Here is a 10714-nt window from a genome sequence, read left to right on the forward strand (position 1 = left end):
GGCCTCCGTGACCGATCACGGAGGCAATGCAAAGCGACCATTACGTGTGAATACGTCATCATGTGACGTCACATTATGTGACGTCATAATGACGCTACATATTTTGGCGATCTGTGACGTCATGATGACGTCATATGGTGACACCATCACGTGACGATTATTTTTTGCATCACTTGTGTTGACGCCGCCGACGCGGGACGCCGACGGCAACCTTCCCATTTGATGAGGCATGCATTGCTTCATAGGCTACATAAATTTTGCATTGCCTCCGTGATCGTCCCACCGGCCAACCCCATGTATTTTCTTGGAGCCTCATTTATTTACGTGGGAAAGTTGCCACCCTGTTGGCGTTAGACACGACACTGCTGCCAAAATTGCTGGGGTACACGCCAAATAATTAATATCCTGTTTTGCGGCTGCTGGTTGCTGCAATACCTTCTATTTTATTCCCCGCTATTTCAAGTTCATGTGGGTCCTAGTTCACAGTCCGATGTTTGCAGAACAAGTCCGGCAAACGTTACTGTATTTCCTTTCTTTTCCTAGGCGTCGCATGCTACTACATGCTCGGTCTCGTAGGAACTGGTTCTCCTTCCACCAGCAATCTCGAACTGGTGAAGCTTTGGTCTATGAATTTGTTGATGACAGAGAGCGGCAAGTTCACTGGAATGCAAACGGAACGATAATTAAGGAGCATTAAAAAAAGGCGTCGCATTTGCTCACGTTTTGTGTTGTAAAGTGCATTCGGGAGCAGCGAGTCTCCCTCTACGGAGGCGGACTGGAACCATCTGCTCACTAGCCAAGACAAAGGAGACCAGCTTAGGGCCCATCCAGAGGGCCCGCGACATGGCCGTGGAGTTTAACCTCCCGTCCCGTCGTGGGAGTGGCCCACCGGTGTCACCCCCTAAAGGGGGGTCGAGCGCCGCCTCCGGATAATAATAAAGTTCTTTGCCTGCCTGCCTGCACGTTTTGTGTGAGCACCAAGCTAAACGAATGCGCTGAATAAAGAAACAGAAGCAGCGGCATTTGCCCGCTGAGAAGACCGATCAATACGCAGTGCGAGAAAACTTGTCAAATGACATTGAAACGTACCCGAATTTAGACCGAAAAAGAAAAAAAAACACTGAATCGTCGGGACGGCAGATCACAAAGTTGCCATTCGCACCGAAGCCGCAGTTGTAAGGAAATTGTTCTTGAACTGCTCTGATAGCGTCCGCGCAACAGTAGTTTGTTTACTCACAAATTTCTCATATTTTGCGGCCTAAAGTTCGCAGCGCGGTGCCAAAACGCCGCTCGTAGCAAAAGCGAAACCATCAGTACGAACATACATTGCAGACGCTCATACATGCAGAGGCCACCGTCAGTCGTCGCGAACCCGTGCGATCGCTGGCCTGAGGCTTCTTTCTGTTATGCTCCGTTTGGTTATACAGGCAGTCTACTCTAACGAGATATTTCACATAGTTTGCACTCAGCGAGTGACTACCTTTCACGCAAGAAGCCGGTTCAGGGGTCTCCAACGCGGTGACAGCGTGAAGCGGGTGCTCGGTTTTCTGCAAAGAGACAGCGACTGTAGACTATCTTGTGCTTTCAGTTCGTCGAAAATGATTATTGTGACAGTAAAGAACACAGTTCATTTCGAAAGTACTTACATAAATGCCCTGGAGGGCTTCCGCGAGGTGTTTTTGTAGAGCGCCGACAGCAAAACCTATGGGGAGCGCGCCGGCGGTATCCTGCCTACCACGCAATCGAGGCGCGTCCGATAGAGGGCGACTCCGTAACTCCTCGAGGCCAATACTACGCACAGGGCCACAGAGATTAACGCGGAAAGGCAAGTAAAAAGTGTCGACACTGCCTCAGGTGAAAACTTTTAGAGAATGTGCACTAAACAGCGGCAACAGGTTTCGCTTATGAATTTAGGCTACCGCTTGACTTCATAAGTAAAATACGTATGTACACCATCCAAACGCAGCCGATAGTCTCGGATATCCTGCGCCGCTCAGCTGAGCTCACGAGGCGCGCTTTCCTGCGAGGAGATTCGGAGGCCGCGTCGTCTGCTCCTTGTGTAGGGACCTTCGCGGCAGGTTGTGGGACGGCACCGCACCTGGTGTAAGTCGCCTATTAAGTATTGGCGAGGCGCTTAAACGCGGTCACAAGCTTACCTAAGAGTGCCGCGTACGGTGGGTAGCAGAAGTCACTGTCCGCGAAGTGCTTGCTGCACACGGTCGATGAAAGGCGTGGGGCGCTTTCCCATTCTGAGCTTGACTATCCACTTCTTCTTCAACTTTGGGTCCTTAGGATAGTTGTCAAAGCTTTTCACGAGTGGACGAAGTACAATGAGGTACAGAGCAGTACATCACCATCGCGCAGCACTCGCCGTGGAGACAAGCGGCCGCAGTTCTAAGAAACAAAGAGCTGTGGTTATAAATGAACGTTAAAAGCAGACCCACGGTTGTTCGAACAGCGTCAGTAGCGACCATACGCAAGATAACCAATTGAACTGCTTTTTTGATCAGATTTACCACAACGGTGGTTTAAACACGGCGCTGGGCCTACGTAGCAGACGAAAGCGCGCGAATCCCCACTCTGACGTCATACAGGCGCCGTTCGCAGCGCCGCCATCGGTCGCACACCAGGCCAATAGCTGCTGTTTAGTAAAGGGATCTTGTGATGGTAGTAAAATGCGCTCGAAGCTAGTAAATACATGCGTTTACTAACTGTTTACTAACTTTCTTTTTAAGAGTGCATATACGAGGAAAATCAGTCGTGAATTGTCTCCTATACCTGGCTTTGCCACGCAGTCGCATGCGCGTTCTGCCCTTTCTCGCATGGCTATCATGCGCGATCCACTAATTTCGCATAGTTTTATGCACTTTCGACTGCCCAAGCGGAGACAACAGCGTGTAGCCAAAGAGTGCGAAATCCTGATAGGTTGAACGCTTAGTGCTGACATCATTCACGCGGAGCGAGCGCCTGTAGGAAGGGTAGTGCAGGCGAGAAAGATACTCTTTGTATTTGAACTCGGAGTGGTTTACGGGCCATTTAAGCAAATTTTAGTGAGTTTAGTTGTGTCCGCGAACGTGTATATCGACGCCACTGTTTAAACTATGATAGACTTCGGCTATGTGAAAACAATCGACGCTCAGGCGCAGCGTACGTGCGTGTTGGAAATGTCCGGCCACTTCGATAAATTTGCCTTCTTGAAATTTTACACCATCTCCCGCTAAAGGGGACCATGAGGCGATGCGAAGCCGGAGCACTTGCACGATCGCGTTCCGTTGGCGTTCGTTGGGCATGCTACGACCTCGCGTCGTGGAACGCGAAGAGGAACACTACGCGCGTCGTGTCTTCCCTCTAGCCTGTACAGGGCGAGCGGGGAACGCTGTCGACAGGTGCGCGAGAGGGGGGCAGCGTAGGAGAGAAGAGAGAGGGGGGGACGCGCATGCGCTGGCGCTCATCGCGGCGTTGCGCAGGAGAGAATTTCGGCATGTCGAGCCCGCATTTCAGAAGAGTCAACCGAAGCAAGCGCTGGACTGAACGCGCGCAGCGCTCTACCCGCTTTATATTCACACTTGAAGGTGAGGAGACTAGAGGAGGAGAGTAGCGCATGCGCCTCGAGAGCAGAAGCGAGAACGCAGGAGAAGCGCAAGCAGGTGCTGGTAGAGAAGTGGAGAGAGTAACGCGCAGCTGTTGGAGATAGGGAAGGAGGAGAGTTGCGCATGCGTAGTGTGAGTGCGGACGCCAACGACGCGGGACATACCCACGAGTAAGAGATGCTTCGCATCTAAAATGGATGACTCCCATAATCGAGAGCAGATTTATGCATGAAAGGGCTACCTACCGTTAAAAATAGCTGTTTGTAACTTTTTTGAACAAATGTGATGCGGTCCAGAACAAAAGGCCCGGCCAGAGACTGGATTTTCTTAACTTTTGACTTGCTACGCGGATGTTCTAACACGCCACGGTGGTCTATAGTGGTTATGGTGCTCGACTGCTGACCCGAAGGTCGCGGGATCAAATCCCGGCCGTGGCGGCCACATTTTCGATAGAGGCAGTAATACTTGAGGCCCGTGTACTTGGATTTAGGTGCACGTTATAGAACTCCAGGTGGTTGAAATTTCCGGAGCCCTCCATTACGACGTCCCTCATAATGAGATGGCGGTTTTGGGAAGTTGAACCCCAACAATTATTAATTATTATTATTACCGTGGGACCATCGTCACTATGCCTAGCGTTATTGACTACTTACGTCAGCAGATCTGTCACTGGGCTTTGACGTCGCGAAAAATCTTGCGCCTGATGTTTGGTTGAGCAGGGGAAAAGACGTTTGCGCCCCGACAGTTCGATGACATAAATTTAGACTGACGTTTATTAACGGGTAAAAAAAAAAAAACAAGTCCTCCGCCGCGTGAGGTGAAAACACTTGTGTCTCGGGGAAGAGAGCGAAAGGAAAAGCATTGAAGTGCAATGACCCCGCGAAAGCTAGAGGAAATTACGTGTGGGCAAAAAGGCGGAGCTGCTGCCTGAATATGGCGGAGTGACACTGGTGAAGGTGCCAATAGCCTACGTCACTTCCGCCAGGCGCAGGGATGTCGACAATGGGCGGTCGCTGTGCAACGTCGTATGTGACATTTTCAAATAGAGAAGTATCGGTATCAAAAGGCGTATCGACATGTCTTTCCGACCGTTTATTTCCGGCATCAAAGGGAAAGCTGAGGAGCTTAAGACCATGTACAGGGTGATTTCCCCTAACAAGAACTAAGGAATTTTGAAAACGTGCTTAACCGCGACTGAATGAAACCGACGACATGTGACAGGCCGTCATGTGGTGCTTCGTTAGGGTATTTTTATATTGCGCTTATTTAGTTAATAAACGGGGATCAATTGCGCAAAGTTTTCAGTATTCACTTTAGGGCCAAGTGCGTTTCGTTCCATTGTAGAGGGCATTCCAAAACGAATGATGTAATTTTTTGTGGCAACGTACATGCTGCGTGGTGATTTTTTTTTTCCGGCGTGTAAAGAAAGCCCGAGAAATATGAAATAAAACCACTCGACTGTGCTCATGAGCTACAGTACTGCAGCACTCTCACCTCACACGACAAGAGAGAGAGAGATGTAATGCGGAAAGGCAGGGAGGTTAACCAGAAAACATATCTGGTTTGCTACCCTGCACTGGGGAAGGGGTAAGGGGAGACAGAAAAGCAAGAAATAAAGGAATGGGATAGGGAGGGAGGGAAGCACAAACACACACACACAGGAGTGTCACAATCGTTCAACGAGGCGGGTCGCTCGCAGAAACTTCATCAGCGCCTTCGTTGCTTTCTGGCGTGAAGCTCGATCTTTCCGGCATTCCAAGATTGACTGCTCAGAGAGCGGCTGGTCGTCGAGGCGAGCAAACACTGATGAGAGGGACTGTCTCTCAGAGCTGTACTGAGGGCACTGACATAAAATATGTTCAATTGTTTCGTCATTACCGCGATGGTCACATGCAGCACTGCTGTCATTCCGGTGCGGCAAGCAAAGGCGTTCGCAAAAGACACCCCAAGCCACATGCGGCAGAGAAGGACGACAAAATAGGAATCACCTAACGTGATAACACATGCAAGGGAATATAGCGCATTTACCCCTATACAACCGACACGGGTTGACAAACTGTTGGTTTTTGTAGTGTAGATTAAACAACCTTGTGTTGGCTAACTGTTCATAAGCTCTACCTGATGTTTGCTTAAAGCTAAAGCCCCTCCATCGTGTCTCCTGCGTCTACCTAGCCGGCGGAAAATGCATGGAGGGGCTTTACTTAGAGCCGGCTAGGGCATGCGGATGTTTGCTGGTAGCGACCAACTGCTGGCTAACACTGGATAATGTTCACTAACTGTCAACGAAATGTTGGCTAGTGCTTGATAATGTTCGTTTATGTACCACAGCCAGTTCCTTGCTGACTTTTTCGCATGACACCAATTCCTCCAATGCGTAGGATCTACCGGATCTTTTCTATCCTCGGATGCTTGTGTTGTGTGACGTCTGAGCGGCAATTTTCTTGCTTTATTCTCAAGCTTCGCGTGAACTGATATTTTCCCCGCAGGAGACCATGGAGAAGTTTTTTGTGCGATCCAGACTTTCGTTGCAAGCTTTCAAATAAATAAAAAGAAAGCTCGTTGCCCACTAGAATTTTTTTCACGTTGAAGGGTACGAAAAAAAAACGGAACGCTTCACGACTTTCCCCCTGTGTGCTAGCTAGCAGCTGGAGCAGCCGCTGTCATTCCGGTGCAAGTGCACCAGACATGCAAAACCAAAACCGCCATTTCTAACGCGAGCGATTGCAGCGCCATCTTATACACAGCGGGTTGCTGACACCTTGAGCGTTCGCACACCAAACACGCACTCGCTTTTTCTCGCACTATGCTTGCACGCGCTTTCTCTCGAGAAGTTACGCCCTTGCCTGCAATCCTTTTATCTGCTCTTTTTGATCGCCCGAAAGCAGCTGACAGTGTGTATTGAAACGAATTCAGCATAGCGACGTAGCTCGTCAGTGCCGTTCGAAGTGACTCCCATTCCCTTTCGGTGACGACGATTTCTGTGCCCTAAACTCGACTACACAGTGCTCTCGCACGAGGGTTTCTAGGACCCGCGTTCCCGCCCCTCGTGAACGACTTCGTATCGTTTGAAGACTTTCGTATGTAGCACTCATAGATATCGCATGCCTTGTGGACTTGTTTCGCCAGCACTGACCGCAGCCTTGAGTCGCTTACTGCATTTTTTTGCCCCCGTTTTGTCGTCTGCTGCAAACCGCTTTCTATCCTTCGCACACCTACGCGTAACTCAAAGCATGCCGTTTTCTCAATGACATTTGTCTCGTCAAATTGGTCAGAGTCTCGTATTACATATGTCGAGGCAAAAACATTTTCTAGGCGCAGTCAAGACTGAGTGTATTGCTAGAGTGTATAGTACCGCAGTTATTCATGGGCGTCTATGCATGTGCGTGTCGATGGTGTCGATTTCGTCGATCAGAAAAGAGTAGTAGCGCACATTGATTAGTGGAGAAACATCGCTTGTTTTTTTCAACTCTACCAATAGCGTGACGCCACTGTCGAGTTCCCTTTCTTGACATTTGAAAGACCAAATAAATACTTTATTGTCTATCTCTCTCTGGTTGTCAGTGACACCCGGTTAACTTTTAAACCAACGGAAACTACTCGCTGCTGTTATTATATATATATATATTTTTTTTTTTCTAATCAGACGTTACGGCTGACGGCACTTAGTTCACTATGTTCTAAAACTCTGGGGTTGACCGTGCCAGAACCATGACGTGAATGAGGTGCGCCGCAGTAGAACATTCTGGATTAACTTTGACCACCTGGTGTTCTTTAACGCATGTACCTAAGTCTAAGCGCATGAGTGTTTTTGTAGTGCGGCCACCGTGGCTGGGAATCGAACCCGCTCCCTCGCGATCTTGTACTGCTTGCGAGACACCTTAGCCAACGAGATTTGTCACGGCCGGTACTTCAACATGTAAACGTCGCAGACCTGTGCCCGAGTTTCCTTTCCTCTTCAAGCGAGCCTGCAAGAGCGATGAAAATATGTCAATACTTGGTCTCTGTATTCGTCAAGGGGGGAGGTGGGGGGGGGGGGGGGGGGGAGGCGATGCGATGTTTCACCGCAGCGATGCCTCCCTTTGCGCACGCCTATGATTTCGCCAGAAGTGCTTGTCTTCATCAAGAGCTGCAATCAGTTGTTTTTCTTTACTTAGTATCACTTAATTCACTTGGTCTCAGCTTACCAAAAAAGGAAGAGGTAATGAAGTCGGGGAAAGGCGAATGCAAAGCAGTGGCGTAGGCAGACATTTTTCTAGGGAGGGGGGGGGGGGGGGGCACGGGCCCGATATGCCCCTCCACCCCCCGGATACGCCACTGATGCAAAGTGACAACGTTTCACAACCCAAGATGGTGGCGCCTAATGCATCCGCAAAGTATGGCTTCTAATCACCCAGAGTGGACGTTTTCTGATAACCTCCAACTGACACTTAGCGTTTTTCATTTCAATTTCGTAGCTGTGCGCAATGTATGAGTTCAAGTGCATCCGTTACTCGATTGATAACGCTTTGAAGTGTGACTCAACCAGTTTCGTGAGTACATGTAAGCGAAGGCACTGGGTAGGTGATTGCGAGGTTTCGGGGACCCCTGGTCCTGATATATATATAAGTAACGCCCTGCATTTCTGGTGTAGTGGCACCAACACACTCTTCCGACATAATTTTGGTACGGAAGATTGAAGCGATTAGGTCGCTTGCAAGATGAAAAACAAGACCGCGATATCAACCATAACGAAAAATCTGGTTTGCTGCCCTGTACTGTGGGAGAAGGTACAGAAAAGCAAGAAATTAGAGACAGACAACACACACACGAGATCTCATCCGGTGACACCACCACCGAAGAGGATCACGTTGAGCACCAATTAAGTCAATAACCATAATTTTTGTGCTGACCAGCTGTTCTTAAATGCCTGCAATAATACATCCGTTTCCCGCTTCTATGGCTTGGCTTAGGAGGTCATAGTTTCAACATGGTTGCTGTGATCATGACATGCAGTCGTTGCCAACTTCCTCACTCATTTGGGCAGGGCAGATTGCACCCCATCATCGCATTTCCTTAGCGAACCAAAGATTTTTCAGCGTTTCTATCTATTTCTATCTATCTCCTATCTATCTATCTATCTACTATCTTCTATCTAGCGATATCTATCTCTCTATCTATCTACTATCTAACTATCTATCTCGCTATCATTCTATCTATCTATCTATCTATCATTCTATCTATCTATCTATCTATCTATCTATCTACTATCTATCTATCGTATCTATCTATCGATCTTCTATCTATCTATCTATCTCTCTATCTATCTATCTATCTTCTAGCATGGCTGTCTGTCTGTCTGTCTGTCTGTCTGTCTCTAGCCGCATACGTCTGAGTGCTCTCCTGGTCGTCTCCGTAGCTTGGTATATACCGAAAGTGGCATAGGAGGACATGAGTGTATGACGAATACGACTCACAGGTCACGACATGAATAACGTGGCATCCTGTCGAGTAGCTCGTGAAACCCTTTCTCCATGTCACTTATGCCGCATACCCGCATACCACGGCCCGTGGCATACAGATGTGCGCCACGGGTGAAACCCAAGAACAGAGAAAATAGGCATTGAAAGTGTTTCAACAACAATAATAACGCTTGTTGCAGTATTGTGTGCGAGAACCGCAGTATGATTATAAGGCACGCCGTTGTCGGAGAGACCGGATTAATTTCGGCAGGGTTCTTCAACAGCACCTAAATTTGAGCATACTGGTGTTCTTTCCCTTTCGTCCGCGTTGAAATTTAACCACCGTGGCACCGACTACGGCGGTCTAGTGGTTATGGGTGCTCGACTGCTGACACGAAGGTCGCGGGATCGAATACCGACCGCAGCGGCCGCATTTCGATGGATGCGAAACGCTTGAGGCCCGTGTACTTAAATTACTTGCACGTTAAAGAATACCAGATCATCAATATTTCCGGAGCCCTCTACTGCGGCGTCCCTCATAATCATATTGTGGTTTTACGATGCAAAAACCCCAACAATTACTATATTATTATTAACCCACGCCCTCGATATTAGCAGCGAGACACCAAGGCGGGTAATTTTACAATGCACATTGCATGGGTTAAAGAAAGAGACATATCGTTTGCTATGGCGATTTCAACGTGGCAGAAAAACGTGCTGCAATGACCCTCAGCTTGCAACCGCGCGGCACAGATCGTAATGTAAATGTATTGCGTGAGTAGCAGTCGTGACCCTTGCCTAACATCCGCTGTGGTGCTTGTCTAACGTCAATTGTGGTTGCAGTGTTGGCTGTCTGTTCTGATAACATATTATAGACATTACATATGGGCTCCTATGACTCAGAAAAGCTACAGGCACGTGTTGCTCATCCCCGCAGGCTTATGGTATGCATATGCGCATCACCGCACCGATTACAGCGCACTTCGTTTCGAACACAGGTGTCGACGTTCGGGGCATAGCATACCCTTTAGGGAGCAATGCAGGCTCGTAGCCAGGAGATAGGGGCCCAGCCCCGCCCCCTCCTCTATAGTTTCGAAGGGGGGCGGGGGGGGGGGGGGGAGGTTCTTCAGTAGGACTCCGGCCCACCCCTCCGCTGTGCAAAGAAACTTATCACGCGCAAGACTGAGCAGATCATTCCGTTCCCAAGTCCTCCGAGTAAAGCGGGGGACAGACGGTCCGATTTTCCATGCGATCCTACGGCCGACGCGCCGGTGGGGGAGAGGGAATGGTGGCTGTACGATGCTATGAAAGTTCACCATTCCGGTTTCCCCTCCGCCGTGTCGGACGTCGAATCGCATAGAAAATCGTACCGTCTTTCTCGGCCTTAACGCTGTTTATGTTTGTTAATGAAATCTATTGAGACGAATCGTCCGTATAAAAATATCATGCTATTAGGAGCATTCACCTCAAAACTAAATATATAAAACTATTAATAAAATAGTACTTTAAAGGTCATATAATTTACATACTGCGATTTTTACCGAAAATAATTACTGAACAATAGGTGCTTTCCTCAAGTAGTCAAGGCCTTCAACAGTGCACCCCCTCCACCCCCCCCCCCCCCAAAATAATAATCCTGGCTACGGGCCTGGCTCATGTAGGAACGCGCCTTGAAACCAACTATAT

The 10714-nt window shown here is 48.8% G+C and overlaps 1 protein-coding gene across 1 annotated transcript in view; it reads left to right on the top strand.

Moving 5' to 3' along the window:
* The first annotated feature begins 6474 nt into the window (after positions 1-6474).
* LOC119371985 (protein NLRC3) overlaps positions 6475-10714 on the top strand; it is a 17593-nt gene continuing 13353 nt past the window's right edge. The window contains exon 1 of the mRNA XM_037642428.2: positions 6475-6667. The gene's annotated coding sequence lies outside the window, so the exon portion shown is untranslated. The remainder of the gene's footprint in view (positions 6668-10714) is intronic.

Source organism: Rhipicephalus sanguineus, chromosome 10 (genome assembly GCF_013339695.2).
Source record: "Rhipicephalus sanguineus isolate Rsan-2018 chromosome 10, BIME_Rsan_1.4, whole genome shotgun sequence".
NCBI lineage: Eukaryota > Metazoa > Arthropoda > Arachnida > Ixodida > Ixodidae > Rhipicephalus > Rhipicephalus sanguineus.